This window comes from Magnolia sinica, chromosome 19 (genome assembly GCF_029962835.1).
Source record: "Magnolia sinica isolate HGM2019 chromosome 19, MsV1, whole genome shotgun sequence".
Taxonomy (NCBI): Eukaryota; Viridiplantae; Streptophyta; class Magnoliopsida; order Magnoliales; family Magnoliaceae; genus Magnolia; species Magnolia sinica.
This window is the reverse complement of record NC_080591.1, coordinates 59,328,568-59,349,880: the sequence shown is the minus strand read 5'-3', so window position 1 is coordinate 59,349,880 and position 21,313 is coordinate 59,328,568. Positions and strand designations below refer to the sequence as shown.

General features: G+C 36.1%; 1 pseudogene; it reads right to left on the bottom strand.

Annotated features, from left to right (window-relative positions):
* Positions 1–7,043: 7,043 nt before the first annotated feature.
* LOC131235535 (beta-cubebene synthase-like) lies at positions 7,044–18,490 on the bottom strand (annotated as a pseudogene).
* Between the last annotated feature and the right edge of the window lie 2,823 nt (positions 18,491–21,313).

Sequence of the window (21,313 nt, the reverse complement as noted above, 5' to 3'; positions counted from 1 at the left end):
AAGTTCAAAGTGACCAAGGATTTGTTTCAGTAATCCAATAAGATTGGAAGCCCACCAAAAATCATTAATAGTTTTCATATGTTAACATAATTCTGAGTTTATATCGGTGACTACTTCTGAAATTGAAAATTCTATTTAGATATCCATCCAATATTGGATTTCTCTTAAAATTTGTAGAGTTGTCCCAAGGTATGTATGTAACCTCTAAAAAAATTTTAAAACTGTTTGAACTTTTATTTTGTCGATTTAAATCATGAACACTAATCCATCCTAGATTTTCAACCCTACTAATGAAAACTCATGGATAAATTGGATAGTTCTATTTCCAGCCATTCCACACAATGGTGCTTTGTGAAAACGTCTTTCCAAGCCTAGGAAGGATATCAGAGGCTCAAGTTTTTAATTCCTCATAATTTTTTCTTGGGTAAGTTCTACGAGATTTTTTGGTTTAGTTTACAATTTAAAATATATAGTCAGAATTTATTCAGGTAATGATTAACATGTAAGGGAGAATTCTAATGCTAGTGATATAGTCCTTATGCATATATTTATTTTATTTATTTATATATTTAATTTTATAGCATTTCACACATTAGTTCCCCCACTATCTAGAGTATTTTTCTATTTTTGGTGTTTGGAGTAACACGGAAAAAATGGCTATAGTATGGCTAATCCTGATACACTAAACTTTTGTCTAGCCAGGGCGATGAGTTCTTTGGTATCATCATCCATTCCGGGTGAGTCTTGAACTTCTACTTGATCAGGGCATTGAGTTCATTGGGAAGCGCCCGAGATTCGGTATTTGGATGAAACCGCTAATACCTTTCTTGAATATGGTTTCGTAAGTCCGTGGTCCCCTTAGAGAATATCATATACATTTTCATTCCACCATAAAAGTAACTTAGGTTTCATAAAGGATAGGCACAAATGGTCCATCCCTTATTGAACCTAACCTTTAATCTTATCATTTATATGAAAAGCTATAAATTCTCAAAAAAAAAAAAAATAATAATAATAATAATAAAAAATGACATCCTTTCACTCCTAGAATTTTAATTCTTAAACCATTCATCCAAATGATTTGAAATTTAAAAATTAGGTTCCAGACATATTCCTGTGACTCAATAAAAATTTCCAAAGTAATATTCTACAGTTTGGTTGGTGTTTTATCCTGGAAAGTTGTTAAATGGGTAGTTGTCCAAAAACATATTTTACAAAATTTTAGCACTGTTTTATTTTTATAGAATTATTTACTGATAAATTAAATTAAAAATTTAAAGGGAGCTTCTTAAAGACCTAAGTGAGTTACCAGATAATTTTTAAAAATTTTCATTAAGTTTACCTAGTAAAATTGGCAGAGGTTTCCTAATGTCTCATTTTTTTTTTTTACTGAAATGTCTAAAAATTTTAGGAAAATTGAAAAATCTCCAATTCCGATTTAGGAGACTTTTTTTTTTCCCTAGAACTCCATTTAAGGAAAATTTTCAGTCCATAATATATTTACTTTTAATTTTGAAAATTTATTCTGAAGGTACCTAGATTCATTCTCTAAATTCCATATCTAACTTAACAATTACAATGGGAAACCTGAATATGGGTTTTTAATTCCTCAACTTCTTACTTTTTTTAGGGATTCACCTAATTAAAGGTATCTAACTCATGATCCAATTAGCTGAGTCGTGTAAAGATTATAATAGTCCATGCCCTTAGGCCCGCTTAATTTCATTCTCATGCTCTAATACCAACTGTAATGCCCTGAGTTTTTGTGGCCGGAGTACATACTCGTGCCCAAGAACTCTGAGTGTTAATAAAGTAATAATTGGATGCTTCAAAATAGCACATTATTATTTTTTTAGATTACGTCCAATTACATTCACGAAGGTAACCATTCATGAGAATACAACCAACCATACTATAAATCTTATTCTATTTAAACGTAAAAGTTTAACTAATTATTTAATGCTCACTTAGGTGAGGGCTTTTTGCAAATATCTAAATTTGTACAACGAAACATAAATAAATCTAAATTAAAATGAAAGCATCGACAACATAATCACATGTCACTCGTAGTCTTTCATAGGGAGATCATGCATCACCCATATCTTCAACATGTACATCACCTGTATCATCTATATGGTTGGAGAGGGTCAACGCCCTACTCATAGTGATTATTGTCGTTTAAGAATAACAAGAATTCAAGTGATTCATTGTAATAATAATGTAAGGAATATACCTTATATTCCATCATTATAAGTGGTATCGATATGCACAACTAAATCTACATGAATGCATTCCTAGCATAGTGTGTGTGGCTCATTATACATAGTGACTACCACATTGGAATATAATTCATAAAAATATGAATCGCTCCACATCCTATAACTACGGATGCTCATTTGCGTGTCCAACACTACCATGGATTTACATGAACACCTCGAGATGGCACAACTCATTAATTGGATGAATTACGTAACACGATTTGTCTATGGAACGACTAATTGTGACATTCAATCCTGAAAAGGTGATATAACATGCATTGCGGATTACTTATATTGATTTGTGCACCACTACCCAAATCTAAGGATTGATGCATCAACTAAAAGGGTCACTACCCAGAATGTATTACATCTATAATAAATATATATAAGTCACTAGTTGTGATTTATTCAACACATCACTTACATTAATAGAGAAATAAATTGAGTCATAAGAGTTTTTAAACTCCAAGACACATGCACAAGCCATAATGTAAAAAAAGTAGCATAAGGCTAACACAATAGAGGGGAACAAAGTAGCAATAAGCTAAATCCATAAAAGATGAGTAAAAAATAGGCTAACTCAACAAAATAAGGGAGATGGGCAAAAGCCAACTCAATACAGAGTGGAAACACGCGTTGCTCTCAAAATCAATAAAGGGCAAAGATTATATCCATCACTCCACATGAATTCATAAAAGGTCTAGCAGTATTTTTATGGACTAATCAATCTGGAATTATAATAAAATAAACCTCAATAGGGTAGAAAATAATCTATACACTTCAAAGTGAATACATAGGCACAACAGTACGATTTTAAGTTAGACGGGTCACCCGGTAAATCCAAAACTACTCCAAAAGCGAGTTCACTGCCCTAAGGTTTAAAATATTGAATTTAAGTTAGATTAATTTCAAGAAATCATAATATTTCCTGACAAAACTATCTGATCCGTTGGATATGCAAATTATGCACCGTTCAGGGCCCGAATGTGTGTAGTTTCATAATTTAAAGCATAGTTTTATAATTCAACCTACAAAATATTTACCACATGATTCAAATCATATATTAAAAATAATTCCAATATGAATTAATAATTCATAATAATCCAGCAACTTATAAACATGGAAATCATAGCAGAAAATCAAACTATACACAATTTAATAAGAAAATAAGGGACTTATGTATAAACTCAACTTAAACTGGTGTAAGCTAAAAGGAATTCATCACATTAGCCTTAGATGTAAACCCTAGGTACATATCGATGTAGGAGGGCTTCTACATAAATCATGACATCGCTCAAGTAAGAGGGAAACACCACATTTGTGGAGAAGGAAGAGCATTGATGAACGTTCATGCTTAGATGTCTCTCTCTCTCTCTCTCTCTCTCTCTCTCTCTCTCTCTCTCTCTCTCTCTCTCACTCTATTCCTTAGATGTGGTAAGGTGGGAGTGCATGAGTTTTTGAGTAGAGAAGGGGCGCATGCCCCCTTTTGTAAAGGGGTGGGCATGAGAGGGGTGTGTCAAATCTCACTTGAATTGAGTTTCTTAAATCTGTCTTTTTTAATGACTTTTCTTTAAATTTAATTCATTTATAGTATTTGGGTCATTCTCTTGGTAATTCGTGACTTAGATTGGCTTATCTTAAAAATTCTCCTAACGGGTGCAAAACGGACTTAATCTCAATTAATGATTCACGGTTAATGATCAGGGCCCAATTTTGATGAAAATGTTTAGTTTGGATAGGAAAACGCTTGAGAAAATTTTGGTGGTTGATTGATGTTGGAAAAAATCATGAATATGAAATTTCACCTTTTGCGCTAAAAGAAAGGAATTGGCTTTAAGGTGATCAGCATTCAACGATGTACGATCATAGATTAGGGTCTAAAATTTATATGATCTTATATTCATACAAGGCCAAACTTGGGAGTCGAGCGTATGCACGATCCTCGATTTTCAGGGTGTTACACAGAAGGTCTGGATATAGAAAGAGTTGATAAGCCTAAAAGGGTTAATTTCCCGCCTAAGGAAAAGCCTACCAAGGTGGGGTTCTCGTATTTCACATTCGGTCCATATGATGAGCAATATAAGTTGTTCATATGAAGGAAAATATCCTACTACGAATACCCACGAGCTTTCATCACTCGATGGACTTCAAAATCAACTATTAAGGGGTTAATCTGTCAATTGAGTTACTAATACCATGATCTAAGGGCTGAATTTGACATGTACACTTAATTTATTATATATAAGCATAAAACAAAATTTTACATAAAATGGATAATGAGAACTATGTGATCTAGAATTTAAGGGTATATGTTAATGACATTTTCATAATTATTGCTGATTCGAGAGTGTTGGAAAATCTAATGATTGTACATGATTATAAGCACATTTCTAAGCAGTTATTATAAAACAAATTATATCTAAATCAGTACAAATAAATAGTTTTTCACCATATAAGTTAAAATTATCATTAATTAAGGCGCGGTACATATATCAAACAACATGATGGATGGTCAGATGATAAGTTAAAAATAGAAAAACTTAATGGTTAGTATTATGACCATATATATATAGGTAGACGCACGGTTAGCTTTGTAAACAGATGACTACAAAGTGGGTGTTTGGAGTGATCAAGATGTAGAATATATATACCGTTTGATTCAAGTAACTTTTTCACATATGTAAGTTCTTTTTATTTTAGTTTGGATGATGTGTTAAGCATATTCATAACCGGTGAACAAGATGAATGAATTAACATATCGATTCAATACATGTACGAACAAATGTAGAGATCAGATAGTTAATTTACTATGATCGGGTGGTCCAAATTTAAAGTGGATGGTCAAATATCTTTACCTACACGTGAATAGTTGACTTAACGGTTGGTTATGATGGACAAGTGAGAATACTTGGATATATGATGATCATGTCTTAAAAATTAATGATTAGATGACTTGATTTATGGATAAGCATTATTCATATTCAGGTTAGAGAATAGATGTAAGGTTAGGATATGAAAAATTTGTAACATACACATGTATATACTAAATTAAATTTCATGGTAACACTTGAGAACTTTCAATACTCGAGTATTGAAAAGTTTAAGGTGTTACAAGAGGTCTCGTGATTGTCCTCAGTACCCGGGTGAGGCTACAACCAACACTCGACATGCCTAATAAAACCTACAATGAATACAATGTGCCAGCTAAGATTTCCAGTGCGCTAGCGCATGAATGACCATATAGATGGTTTTGCCCACCGCGGTTAGGGTTCGGCTCGGCCTTATTAATACATAGGCATTGTCTAGTTGTGATTACATGAGGCATTTTACATTATAGTTGTGTCCCATAATTTTCATGATGGTTCAAAATGAAAATTTTGGGAGCATCTCCCCTTACAAATTACAATGAGGGCATGCATGGCTCATCGAGAGCTAGCATTAAGAAATTTTGATTGCATCTCCCCTATATGAGAGACATGCATGTGCCTCATCGAGCACTAGAACCCAGACACAATGTCCAATGATGCGCAAAACAAATACAGTGTGAGAACTAGACCCAGATTCTGAATTCAATGTGTAAACCATGTACACGAGGGATAACAAGGGTGGGCGTCGGCACCCTTGGAAGGGCGTTGGCTGGGTGGACGACACCCAACCTAAGCGTTGATAAGGATGCCAGTGCCCTGATCGGCACTCCTTTTAGAGCTGCTTCACAAGTGTATCAACAGGGTACTGGCGTCAAGGTTGCTTACTCGGATTTCTCCTTATTTTCTTCGAATTTTACCTTTTTGGGTAAAGCTAAATCAAAAGTCCTTAACAATGACATTACGGGGGTATTTAAAGGCAAATTTGGTGGAAAATCTGCATCATGGGTTGGCCTGCTATTGGCTCATGCGGTGCCAAGTGACAATTATACTGCACTAATGGTGGTGGCACAAGTTGGAGCTAAGTCAACTCGGAGCCAGCGCCTGGTAGAAACGCACAATTTTCATAGATTTGTCATATCTCCTTTGTTAGAATTTCGATTAGCCTGGTTCTAGAGCCATTCGAAAAATAACTTGAAGGACTATCAAACCATCCTAAAATGAAGTCTATTGGACTCCATATGGCTAACAAAAAAAAAAAAGTCACAAAGTAATCACAAGGTGTAAATCTCCTTAGCTGAAGCCACTCGGTTTGGTGGCTTGTGATGAGGAAGTAATAATTTCTTTGTTCCAACTTGGATTGAGTTGATCTTGGGCTTTTTTAGAAGGCGTTTAAATGACCTTCAATAATTCCCAAACCTGTAGCTTGGATATTGGGGTTCATTTCCCTCCAATATACAACGAGGTACCTAAGTAATTTGCAGAATTGCGCGATTTCAGGATTTGGCCTACATCTAGTTTATCTGAATTTAGAATGGAGAGATTCCAGACTCTTTGAAAGGTAATTTTAATAACATCTAAGATTCCGTTCTTAACTCACACTGATTCCATTAGAAATTTCGTTGTTTACTCCGAAATTGAATATGATTTAAGGACTTTTTCACTGTTAACACTTTCCCACAACATTTTAGAAATGGTGTTTCCCAACAAAATATCATTTCTTCATTTTTAGTCTTCAGCAATCCTAATAAAAGATACATTTTCTTTCCTTTTTCTTTTTTTGTTAGGTAAAGGTAAAATCGGTGCCAAGGATGGAAGCTTCATATGTATAACGATTTATGTACTTACAGCTCTAATAACATGGCATATGTCCAATTTCTAACTTGTCATCCACATGGCCCAATTTTTCATGTATGCAGGATGAAATGTTTAATAGCTGAGATATAATTGTGCCATTTCTTTATTCAATAAAGCTAATATCAGGTAGGCTCTTGTCGCCGACACATCACAAGATTAACGGTTGATGTATAATAAGATAGAGCATGCCCCATCATCTCAAAGCAGGAGGGGTTCCACAAGCACCTTTGTAATCCGTTCTTTGGTCTCAACGTTGGAATTGGTGTATAGGTCTCCATGCTGGTATACGACTTCGAGCACGCATGCAAGATTCAGGACCCGGATAATCACAGCCATAGGAACTGGAGTGGGTTTAAGGCATTCCTTGTTGATGTCTTTCCATCCTTGTGCAGCCATTTCTTGGAGCTTTTGAATAGTCTCTTCGTACGAGATTGCATGCTCTTTCATGTAGCACTCTACTGCTGATGCAACATGATGTCTCTCTTGTTCAAGCTTCACACATTATTAGATGGAAAAAAAATATCACTCATCTCTATTTTCTTCTTGTTTTGGGTAATATATATTTTTCAATTTTATGTTTTCATCGAAATTCATTAAATAGTAGAGATTTATTTTTGTATTTATAAAATAAATTCCTTTCAAAATAGATTTTTGTTTTTCTAAGACTTTTAATTTTATTTATATTATAAAGTTACACAGCATATGATCAATTTGGACTATCCATATTCTTTACTAATGCTTGGATATCGGTATTGGATGATTAAATTAATCTTAAAAAGACAATCAATCTCCAAGGAAGGGCTTATGCGATGGGTGGTCATCAACTGAAGATAAACCTTTTATGATATATATAGATAGTTTGAATCTTTTTTCAGTGTTTCTCATATAATCAAGGAGATAGTCTCTAAAAAATTTTCACAAATGAAAAGTAATACTTATAAAATAAGATATGAAAAAATTGAAATTAAGAATTTTAAAAGTTAACAAAATCATTTTAACAAATTAATTTTTTTCTCAAAATCATTTGAACAGGAGACTTATTTGATGACAGGGCAGAATGCTTCAGGCACTAGCTATTACGGCATAAATGTAACTCTAATCAAATCATCTAAACTGTGGGACCCAGTTTGTAAAAGTAAAAAAGAAAAAAAAAATTGATTAGATGATCCTAACCTATGATTAGTGGACATTTCTTTGCTATAGTGGGTCTGTTCGCTATTTTCCATCTTAATTATTCATTACATGTCCATCAATAGGCTAGTTAGGATCGTCAATTCATTGTAATTTATGGATCATGACTCATATAAAGTTTGGCCGAAGAGTTGGATGGTTTAACTCGAGTTACATATATGCCACATGTACAAAAATTTTGTCCCAGAAAAATGGCTAGCTAATGTGTTTGGTCAACACAAGGGTTAAGGACAATATCTTTTTTCATTGGATATATCATACCTTCTTTGATGGGATGTCATCCATCAGTCGGGAAACTATAGAACAAGTCCTAATCATTGGTGGTACATGGATGGCCCACTCAAGGACCTCCTTTGTTACGACTTCACCCATGCCAACGAGAGATGCCACAGAAAGCATAGGATAACCAGAACTCATTAAAGCAACACTCATGTACTCCTCAAGGGTTGGCATGTATCTTGAACTAGCCCATCTTACTTCGTCTAAGTAGGCTTTGTTCAGATTTTTAAACTAGAAAATAAAAAAGAGAAAAAATAAAAAGATAAACAAAGAAATAAAAGAAAGAAAGAAACAATATTAACAATTATATGTACTGCTAGGCTATCTTTACCGATTGAACCATGCAAAATGCACATTAATGGTGAAGGAAATTTGTTGGCAACCTTACATAGGTACCTACATGCTAAGTGGTAACTATATCTAAGGTCCATAAATGATTTGATGCTGCATGAAATCCACCTGGTATAACACTCCATCCCCTTTTTTGCTTTCATCCCAGACTGTGGATTCAGCACTTGGGTGGGCTAGGAATTTAAAATGTACAAAAATTCTCATTATATATTGGCCATATTAGTCTTGGAATATTGGGACTTTTTCGGCCATCCTTTCTTGTGGATTAGGCACATGATATGATTGGATGGGGTGGCATATAAACATCAGGATGGTCCCTACACAAAACTAATGGTGGGTTATCCCAACTGTTTCCTATGAGGCATAAGACCTGATGTACCGGGTGAATCTCATTTAAGTTCTAACCACATGGGCTCAATGGAAGCAGATTGTGCCCTACCCGGTGGTCTCTAGCGGGAAGCGGGCAGATCTGTGGGGGCCCACCATGATGTATTTGTTTATCCACACTGTCCATCCCTTTTCTCAGGTTATTTGAGGTATTAACCCAAAAATGAGGCAGATCCCATGCTCAGGTGAACTACACCATAGATGACTTTTGCATTTAATACAGTGGAAGATGACTTGCATTTAATGTTTTATGCATTTAATGCAACCAAAGCTTACTATTCGGTGTGGTCCACTTGAGCATTGGATTGCCTGATTTTTGTACCTTAAAATGACATGAGAAAAGAAAGGAGGGCGTGGACAAACAAATACATCACGGTGGTCCCCCACACAAATCTGCTAGCTCCCGACCAGAGATTGGTAAGGGTAGGACGCAGTCTACTTCAGGCTTAGTTAGTGGTAGGCACGTGCCCTAGCTAGGCTACTGCAGTTTTAATTTCAATGGAACTGCAACCTACCGCTTCCTTTAAGTAGTGCACATGGTATGATTTTCCCTCTCGGTTTAGTTCATCCTCAAATGCATCGACCACATCTAAGAGTGCAACAAAATGCACTTTCATGTTGTCTGGCAGCTAATCGATATCTCCACAATCCCACCTGAAAAATTGAAGTACCTAATTGCACTTTTTCAACTAAAAATGGTCAATGTACATTGTCCATATGAAACCATCAGCTATTGTACACATGGCATACCCATGATCGATCCACATACAAATTGTGGGCAGCATTTTAGACGCTGCATCCCACAAATCTCATTGATCAGATGATCTCCTTATCCAATTTTGAACCATGAATGACTAATTTTGATTTAGCCATCAATTTTTTGACACACATTTTTGGATGATTTGGATCGGTGCAAGGATAACCCACATGTAAGGTGAATGTATCAAACCTTTCGAGCGCAGATGTATATAGCTCAAGCTCCTCCAATGTACCGTAAACATCGTAGATGTCATCCATGACTGAAGTTAAAGATATTATTTTGATCACCATTTTTCTAGCGCGGGAATAATGTGGTTCAAAATACACTCCTATTATCCAAAAGTAGCACTCCACCACTCTATCTCTGATGAATGGAAGCTTCGCTGCAAAGTCCTGCTGTTTCCACCACCTATAAAAGACACATAAACAATCCAACCCATGATTAAAAGGTAACTTTTCTAACTATGCACATGTGGGCCAAGGATTATAAGCCCTGGTATTTATTGTTTTCAAATAAACAACCCTTGATCTTTTGAAAGTTGGCATGCAAACATGAGTAAGAAGGCACAATAACAACAATCACATTAAATGGAAGGAAAGGGCGTGGTGTATGCAAGATGGGAGCCTTCATATTAATGGCTTGAGTAGCCTTATCATTGGTATGCACAAACTAATTTCTTGTGCAATATGAAGGTTCCCTATTAATCATTGATGAAATCAGCATTTTGTGTGTGAAATCAGATTGCCTACTGAGTTACTTGGTAGGCTCTTATCGTACTGAGTAAACTTAGTTGTGCCAACGTGAATGTATGTGGTTTATCCATGCCCTCCGTCCATTTTTCTATCTCGTTTAAGGGGTTGAGGCCAAAATTGAAGCATATCCAGAGCTCAAGTGGATCATATCACATGAAACAGTGGGAATAATGATTTCCACCGTTGAAACCTTGCTAGGCCTCACAGTGATGTTTATTTGTCATCCAACCCATTCATAAGATCATATAGACATGGATGAAGGGAAAAGACAAACAGACATGGTTTAAATTCGTCGGCGAGCAACGCCCATGCTCCCTTTCTTGACGGACCGTCCAACGGCTTTTAGCCGTCAGGGAAGGTCATTGCCGATGGTTTTTAAGTGTCGGCGTTGCCCTGTTTTTTTGGTAGTACCCCAATAATTTTTCAATGGTATACATTTAATTCACACTGTTTTATGTGATTTGGTCCATTTCAGTTTTAGATATGCGTCATTTTAGGGCTCAAGCCTTAAAATTATCTAGTGAAATGGATGGACAGAGTGGATAAAATACATAAATCATGGTGAACCTCAGAGAGTTTACTCAGTACGCTATCCGCTTCCCTTGTGTGTCTAGAGAAATGTTAGTAATGTCATTAAAGCTTTGAATTGATATATTGGATGGCTAATTAATGACCCAAAGTTCCCATCCATACTTAACATAAGGGCAAGCCATGTTGCAAAAATCATGCGGAATGAATGATCATAACCCTTTGAATTTGGGCCATTGTATTACAGACATCCATATTTTTTCCAAACCATATGGATGGGATCGTTAGCAATATTGAACCATACCACGGTCCTTTGAAATCATAAAGAATTTATGTTGAGGCCCATTTTATATCATAAGATGGTGACCGAAGCTATTTTGTTTCTATATTTAATCCTGATTGTCCATATTACATGCAGTTGCTGTTTAGTTGAGAAAAAAGTGCAAGATATTTCAGCCGTTGCTGAAGGAGTCTTTCAGTTACTGTTTAGTTGAGAAAAAAAGTAGAGTTAGTTTTTATTTTCAATTATTTATGTGTTACAACATTTCTTAATTTGAAAAAGAGTAAAAGTACAATAAAAGTTTCAGAAAATAGTATTGTTTACCTATATGTAGTCATTCCAGCTAGCTACAATATTTTTTTAAAATTGAATCTGCCAGAGGTGCACCACCAGTGACCTCAGTTTCGCACTCCGCTATCAGCTGCCCACTCCTACTTTCAATGATATCAGAGCCTTGTTGAAGGTATTCGGAGCCTGATTTAGACAATCCAATAGTGCTTTCCAACTATTTCGTTCATTCTGGACTTATCTACGGAATCGGATTTTCAGTATTCAAACTCCAGAAGGCGGTATAAAGAAAATATTATATTTTTTATAAATGGCCGACAGAAATGCACAAGTTATTATTCCGAAGCTCACCAAAAGCAACTACGACAACTGGTGTATTCAAATGAGAACACTACTAGGTACTTAGGATGTTATGGACATCGTCGAGGATGGCTATTCCGAACCAGTCTCCAAAGAAGCAGAAGTTGTTTTGCAAGAAGCACAAAAGGTACTTCTCAGATCCAATCGGAAAAAGGATTGCAAAGCAAAGTCCATCAAATACCAAGGACTTGATGAATCCACATTCGAAATCATAGCACCTGCCAAGACGTCCAAAGAAGTCTAGGAGACTCTCTACAAAATACACAAAGGTGCTGACAAAGTAAAGAAGATTCATCTCCAATCTCTTCGAGGTGAATTCAAATCTTTGAAAATGAATCTCCCAGAAACTATTGCTGATTATTATACAAAAGTTATGATAATTGTAAACCAGCTTAGAAGGAATGGCGAGACTCTCACAGACACGAGAATCTTAGAGAAAATTTTGTGATCTTTAGATCTAAAATTTGACTATATTGGCGTGGTCATAGAAGAGACAAAAGATCTGGAAACTCAATCTGCGGAAGAACTTTTGGGCTCGTTGCAAGCCCATGAATAGAAGGTGCATAGAAGGAATGATGATAAAGCATTAGAGCAAGCTTTGCAATTAAAGCTATTAATCACTGAAGAAAGACATGATCGGGGGGAGACATCACAACGAGGACGAGGTCGAGGATCTCATGGACGAGGCTCTGGAAATTTTGAAGCCAGAAATAATTGCTATGGTAAAAGAGGCTTTAACAAAGAAGGACGTGGACAACAAAACTATATTCCATGAGGAAGAGGACGAGGAAGAAGAGGCGGTTACAACAATCTTCAAAACACTGACAAAAGAAAATTCAGTGTTATAACTGTTACAAGTATGGCCATTACAGCAATGAGTGCAGAGGTAAGCTTCCATCAAATGAAGCTAATGAATTTGCTAACTATGCAGAAAATGATCAAGTTAAAGATGATTTGTTGAGTCATATGGCACACAATACAATTAATCCGGATCAAAATATTTGGTACCTCGATTTTAGAGCCAGCAATCACATGACTAGTAGAAGCAATTTATTTACCAAACTCGATGGGAAGATTTAAGGAGAGATTTCGTTTCACGATCTCTCAAAGGTCTCTGTTAAAGGGAAAGGTGATGTATTGATCAAGTAGAAGAATGGAGATCATGCTTTTATCTCCAATATCTATTATGTCCCAGACATGAAGACCAACATATTGAGTCTCAGATAGCTTGTGGAGAAGGGCTATAATATTAGCCTTAAAGATATGCAGCTGACTATTGCTGACACTCAAGGAAGGTTGGTGACTCGAGTCAAGATGGCAAAGAACAGGATGTTTCCTCTGTCAATTCATCATGACACTCCAAAGTGTCTAAATGCTTTCATCAATGACAAAGACTGGATTCAGCATCTGAGGTATGTACATCTGAACTTTAAAAGTTTGAAACAATTGGGAAGAAAAAATATGGTGAAAAGCTTACCCAGCATCCATCATCCAAATGAAATATGTGAAAGCTGTGTTCTGGGCAAACAACACAGAAATAACTTTGGAAAACAAAATGATTGGAGAGCAAGCAAGCCTCTTAAACTAGTCCACACAGATATATGTGGTCTGTTAAATCCAATATCAAATAGACATAATCAATACTTCCTCACCTTTATCGATGACTTCAGTAGAAGAACATGGGTATACTTTCTTAAAAGAAAGTCTGAAGTATTTGGTTTTTTCAAAGAGTTTAAAGCTCTTGTAGAGAAACAAAGTGGCTATCTCATCAGGACATTGCGATCAGATCAAGGTGGAGAATATACTGCAGACATTTTTCAAGAATTCCTTAAGCAACCAGGAATCAGACATCAATTCACACCAGCTTATACTCCTCAATTAAATGGTGTAGCCGAAAGGAAGAATCGCATTATTCTTAACATGGTAAGAAGCATGTTAAAAGATAAAAATATGCCAAAGAGTTTCTAGGCCGAAGCTGTCTCATGTGCGATATATCTGCTAAACAAGTGTCATACAAGAAGTTTGCAAATAAAGATACCACAAGAAGCATGGAGTACTCACAAACCAAAGGTAAGTCATCTCAGAATTTTTGGTTGTATTGCCTATGCCAAAATTCCAGAAGCAAGAAGGACCAAGCTTGAAGATAAAGGAGTAAAGTGTATCCTTGTTGGATACGGTGACAGAATTATGGGATACAAGCTATATAATCCAATCACCAAGAAAATATTCTTCAGCAAGGATGTCATTTTTGAAGAAAATGAATCCTAGAACTGGGATCGAATTGAATCTTTTAAAAATGCAGAGGTAATTCTTGAAGAAGAAGAGCATGATTAGTCGAGAGAAGTGGTTAGAGAACCACAATAGACACCTCCACGTGGTTCCCCTTCAGTACTAAGGAATGAAGCTTCATCATCAGAGGAATGAGAATTTTCAGATATGAGACCTCGTGGTTATCGAAGCTTGAATAATGTGTATGCAGAACCAATGGATGAGGATATCACTTTGTATTGTCTTCTGATGAGCAGTGATCCAATTAGCTTTGAAGAAGCTAACAAAGAAGATAGATGGAAGAGAGCAATAGATGAAGAAACTAGATCCATTGAAAAGAACAAAACATTGGAGCTGACTACTCTACCAAAACACCGTAAGACCATTAGAGTGAAATGGGTCTACAAGACAGAGAAATGCTCAAGGAGAAGTCCACAGATACAAAGCAAGGCTTATAGCAAAAGGATACAAGCAGAAAGAAGGAATTGATTATGGAGAGGTTTTTACTCCTATTGTCAGACTTGAGACCATCAGGCTGCTAATTACATTAGCCGCTCAAAACAAATGGAAGATTTATCAGCTAGACGTAAAGTCAGCATTTCTGAATAGATATCTTGAAGAAGAAACCTATGTGGATCAACCACTTGGATATATGAATAAAGGTCAAGAAGATAAGGTATACAAGCTGAAGAAGGCATTGTATGGTTTAAAGCAAGCGCCTCGTGCATGGAATACAAGGATTGATAATTACTTCCAAAGGAACGGATTTGAGAAGTATCCCTATAAGCATGCACTATATATGAAGGAGTCAGACGGAAGCTTGTTATACGCATGTCTATATGTTGATGATCTGATCTTCACCGGCAACAATTCAGGTATGTTTAAAATTTTCAAAAGGAATATGGTCAAAGAGTTTGAAATGACTGACATTGGCCTAATGGCACATTTTCTCAGGATCGAGGTTGTGCAAAGCGAGAAAGGAATCTTCATCTCCCAAAGCAATTATGTAAAGGGAATTCTGAAGAAGTTTGGAATGGATAACTGTAATCCTGTCACTACTCCAGTAGAAACGGGATTAGAGTTGAGAAAGAATGAGCAAGGAGATGTTGATTCAACTTATTTCAAGAGTCTGGTTGGAAGTTTAAGATACCTGACATGTACTAGACCAGATATACTTTATGGAGTCGGATTAGTCAGTAGGTACATGGAGACTCCTGACCAATCACAGTTGAATGCAAGGAAAAGGATACTTCGTTACATCAAAGGTACCATCAATGATGGTATGTTCTATACTTCCGGTGAAGCTTGTAAACTGGTTGGTTATTCTGATAGTGATTGGGAAAGAGATTTGGATGAAAGAAAGAGTACAACAGGATTTATGTTCTGTATGGGAGATACAACATTCACATGGACATCAAAGAAGCAATCGATTGTAACATTGTCATCATGTGGAGTTGAGTATGTTGCTGCTAGCTCAGCTGTCTGCCATGGTATATGGCTAAGGAATGTTAGGAAGTATTTGGAATTTCCACAGAATCATCCTACAGAGATCTACATTGATAATTGTTCAGCAATTGCACTGGCAAAGAATGCAGTGTTTAATGAACGAAGCAAGCATATTGATACTCGATATCATTTCATTAGAGAGCATGTGAAGAAATAAAGAAGTTGAATTAGTTTCTTGCAGGACGCATGACCAGATTGCTGATATTTTTACAAAACCACTCAAACACAATGTGTTTACAAGATCGAAAGCAATGCTTGGGATGATGAAGTTTGAAGAGACAAGTTTAAGGGGAAATGTTGAAGGATAAACTTGTTGTAACAAGTCAGTCCGACTAATGACCTAGTTGTTGCTGACTAAGTATTTCAGCCATTGCTGAAAGAGTCTTTTAGTTGCTATTTAGTTGAGAAAAAAGTGCAAGATATTTCAGTTGTTGCTGAAAGAGTCTTTTAGTTACTGTTTAGTTGAGAAAAAAGTGGAGTTAGTTTTTATTTTCAGATATTTATGTGTTGCAGCGTTTCGTAACTTGAAAATGAGTAAAAGTACAATAAAAGTTTCAGAAAATAGTGTTGTTTATCTGTATGTAGTTTTGCAAGGAATCCATGTCCAAAGGGCCTCAATCCAACACATGTGACTACATCGGAAACATTTGATAGATCCGGACCTTTTATGTTGAAGCCCATTTTATATCATAAAATGGTGACCGAAGCTATTTTGTTTCTATATTTAATCCCGATTATCCATATTACATGCTATTGATCAAATGGATAAGATCATCATTCCTTTGTGATTATTGCAAGATGGGTTGCTAGCAATGGCACAAGGGAATATTGAACCATTTGGATGTTTAGATAATTTCCTGGGAGAAAACTCACATGCACGGTGTAAAACTTACATTGAGATTTCTCTTAGCTCCCTCCTATGCAAGGACTGTAATAAATTGTAATCTAACTTTGCAAACTCCAATAGTACATCACTTCGTTCCTTGTCTTCCTCATAGATTGAGATGTAGTATCTTGACTGTAGCCTTTCAATGCGCTTGCAAAGTGGCACTTCTAATCCGAGTTTTACTAGCTTTCTTAGGGTAGAGGTAAGATGCGGCAATGCCAACTTGAGGTGCTTAGTGGTGAAGATAATGGCTTCATCTAGTATATCATCCCCATGTATGACAAGGTATGTTGCTTCATATAAACTTAATAAACCCAAATGTCACTACTAAATGTTTCCTTGAACTTACCCTCATTGTCTTTAAACTTTCTAAACACATTTGTTTCACAATCCAAAATTTTCAGGACTTGACAAATGATTTTATTTGACTTTGAGCAATGATACTAGAATGAAGCACCTGTTGTGGCCATGTGTGGGCATGTAAATGCATGCATGTGTTTTGCACGTGTGTGCAAGTATGCATACGTGTCAACATGTGCATGCAAGTTACATATGTGCACAGAGACGCATACAATATTATTTAGTTGCCAGACACTTACCTGATGACACATCATACCCTTGTTGCCTAAGTAATCGAAATCGGAGAGCAACAGCATGGAGATTTTCACAATTATCATTATCATCGATGTAGCCATCATACATCCGATATAATTCCTTTTCTATGTCCGTTTCAAAGTGGTAGGTTACACCGAGGCGCTGAATTGCATCAATCAAATTCATTTTTTGCACTGGATTATTGACATCACAGAGCATTTTCTTCACCTCTTCCTTCAGTTTTTCAGCACGTTGCTTAGTGCATGGATCAAGCTCCTATATTAATTACATACATAGTCAGATAATCATATCATAAGAAAATATCACTTTTTTCAAGAAAGTTATTTTTATAGATTTCAGAATAATGATCATGAATAACAACATTTTAAAGTTATTTGTAAAAAGATTTTTATAATAAAACAAATGTATGTATATGCGTGTGTATGTGTAAATGATTACACTTAATATGTATGCACCCATGCAATCACTTTAGGCTCTACTAGATTCCATATCTTTGAAGCCTACATGCAAGGCCCTAAAATTCATCAAACTAGTTCAACTGGGAACATAACATATATACACACCCATGCAAACCAGTTCCTCATGCGAGGGAAGAAACTGTTTACATTTTTATGGCCCATCGAAGTTTTGGTTCAAAGTAAAAATTGGTACCAGGGGGTTTCATGAGGTTCTGCTTCATGTGGACCGTTCAGATTTTCGAGAATCATCAGATATGATGAGTTCTCAAAAAAGTTCCTACATGTAAGGCCTTAAAATTCATCAAGCCAGTTCAACTGGGAACATAACATACACACCCTCAACTATATGTAGATATATGTATATGTTTGGGCACTGACTGATTTATTTATTGAACCTATGGAAAGATTCATCTCTCTCACCTTGTCATCTGGAGAGGCTGTAATGAAGTAATCTCCCCAGGTACTAGGGTGATAATTTGCACAAGCGCGGCCAATTTCCTTTTTTCTATTCTCTCCTTGAGTGATAGGACCATCAGAGTGGCCACTACCCAAAATAAGAGCCATGACTGAGTGAAAAGCAGATATAGAAGATGGCAAGTTGTGTGTTTGAAATCAAGTGGTGTCTTTAAAAGCTAAGACGGTTGTGTATTTATAGACACATGAGGGAAGCATCCAGCAGCACTTGAAACAGTCTCAAACAGGCCCCATTTCTAGCATGAATCGGACCCAACTCGGTTCGGCTTCAACGAGGGAGATGATTCGCTGTTAATGGCAGATGACAGACGGGGGTTTCTCCCTCCAATTGACTCCTTTAGGAAGGTTCGTATTGATCCTTGGCAGCTTATAGGTAAGGTTTTGGAAGCTCGGGAGAGATTTGGGCGGTGGGTTCACTAAAGGAAGGAAACGGCTGGTTTTTCATGGCTACCATAGAATGGGAGGAATAGGGCATTTTCTCTCCCTTCTTATAGGGATTTCAGTACTCTCAGGTCCGTTGGATGTGAATGGAAGGCTGGGATTTGATCCCCGCGTCTGTTTCTCTTGAAACAGCGGTACTAGGGTGGTTTTTGGTTTCGGTTTTCCACAGAAAACCCTTACTTCACGTAACAGTGAACGGGTGGTCGAGATGGCATTGGGATGAACAGCTAAGATGCATGGCTTCAACATCGCGCGGATCGCCCCGTTGGCAGCAACACATTTTCATTTTTGGAAATATTGGTTTTGTAGGGCCTGTTGCGCCGTAAACTGTGCCGGCATACATGTACATCAACTCGTGAGGTGAGTTGAATTTTGGTGGGCCCCATCGTCCGAGTCAGATTGACGGTTTGGATCATTGAGATGGATGCTGAATGTGGGCCCTTGATCAAGGAAATAGACGGTCGTCCATCGGCTGCTGCAACTAAGGAGAGAAGGAGAGAAGGAGAGTTTTCTCCTTTTTTGGAGGGACACGGGTCAGAGATGTCTGACCGTACCCAATGGCCTAGTCCATAGCGGGTGCTCCGCCCTTGGTGCACATGCAACTCATGTGGAGGGTCCACCATGATGGTTGTGATGAATCCACTTCGATTATATGGGTTATTTAGGGGTGATGACTAAAGATCAAACCAATGAAATGCCTAGTTGGGGCCCACAACGTGATTTGTAGTCATATGATGGTTTCTTGTCAATCTACTGGTCGGATGATTCCGAAGTTGGACGTCAACGGTTAAAAGGGTCCTAAAGGGCTATTTGTAAGGCTTTTGTCAAACTTTACTAACTAATACTAATATTAACATAGATTCCTTTACTTTTGTATATTATTTATAATTAAAATATTTGAAATCTCATACATGTATATAAATATAATCTTAATATTAACATACTACTAATTACATGCTGTTGTTCACACATTCATTAATATATATATAATTTATAATATATAATATCGTATTATACATATAAATGAAATGAAGATTGTACAATATCTTATTTAATAAAAATTAAATTTGTATTTGATAATATTGTTAAATAATATACAATTCCATTAAAGTATCTAATGATTTTTGTATACATACTAATAAAAGATATTCAATGCTACATTATTATTTGTAATTTGATTTTATGTTGTGAAATTATTATTCCTTATGTTTATTTAATATAATATTATTTTCATAATATTTATATACATTAAATACATACATATCATTTTAGCATGAAATTTTAAATCTTTACAAAGTACATATACTTCATAGCGTCTATATTTAGGTTGCATTATTTATATATTTATATTAAATTAATCTATATGGTAACACTCGAGTATTGTAAAGTACGGGGTGTTACAATCTACCCCCCTTAAAGAGAATTTCATCCCTGAAATTTCATGCTTCTATTATGATTAGGGATGATGATAATATTCATTATTTTCCTACATGTATAAACATATGCCACTAGGCGCCCAAAACTAAGGTCGTTACAATCTACCCCCCTTAAAGAAGAATCTCATCCCCGAGATTTGATGATGCTCTTTCCAATTATTAATGATACAAGTAGCAGGGTTATCCTATCACATGTCAACATTAAAATTTCTTATATTATCTACAAATATTACAAGTTCTTTTTAGTGGTCACTAATAATATTGTTAACACGAATAGATGGTTGTAGTATGTTTGTGCCTGATACATTGATCTCCTACCTACAGGACAGAGGATCTTGGTATCAACTCACAATCCTGTTGAATCTCGATCCTTTGCTTAATCAAGGCAACGAGATCGTTGAGATTCGCTAGGATTTAGAACTTGAGCTGAAACTGCATAAGCTTCGCTTAAATATTGTTTCATCAATTCGAGATCCCGATTGTTCTAGACTCATGGGAAGTATTATGTGATTTTCCTACCTCCATAATGGATAAGACCACGTGGCCCATTATGCTTCCAATGTGCACTCTAATTCCTTAATGCACTAATCGAAAATTCCAGAATCAAGATTTCGACATGAAGTTTGAGTTGAAAATTTCTAAACTCACTTAGAATTTCAAATCTAATCCCAACATGTGCAGCCTAGGGTTGAAAACTTATCCAAAATCCCATGACTTCACTTCTAATTAATTTCATGTGCTAGAATTTGTAGGGAACATCAATTCTAAGTAAAGAGATGTGTTAAGGAATTCAAATTACATTTCCCATTGTGATTTCTTAGTCTAGGGAGTGCTTATGTCTAACCTAATGTACAACGTGGTGTGTAAGTAATCGCTTATGAAGTCTAAGTTCGCTTCATATGCTAAATATTGTGACGCCATTATTTCTAACTAATGAAATTTCTAAAAGAATTCAAACTATGGGTCTCTAGGAATTGCATTTTGGGAGTCAAGTCTAGGGAATGCTTTCATTTGGTCTTACGTACATTACAATGGTATTTGTTCACCCACAACATTTAGGTTTATTTTCCAGGT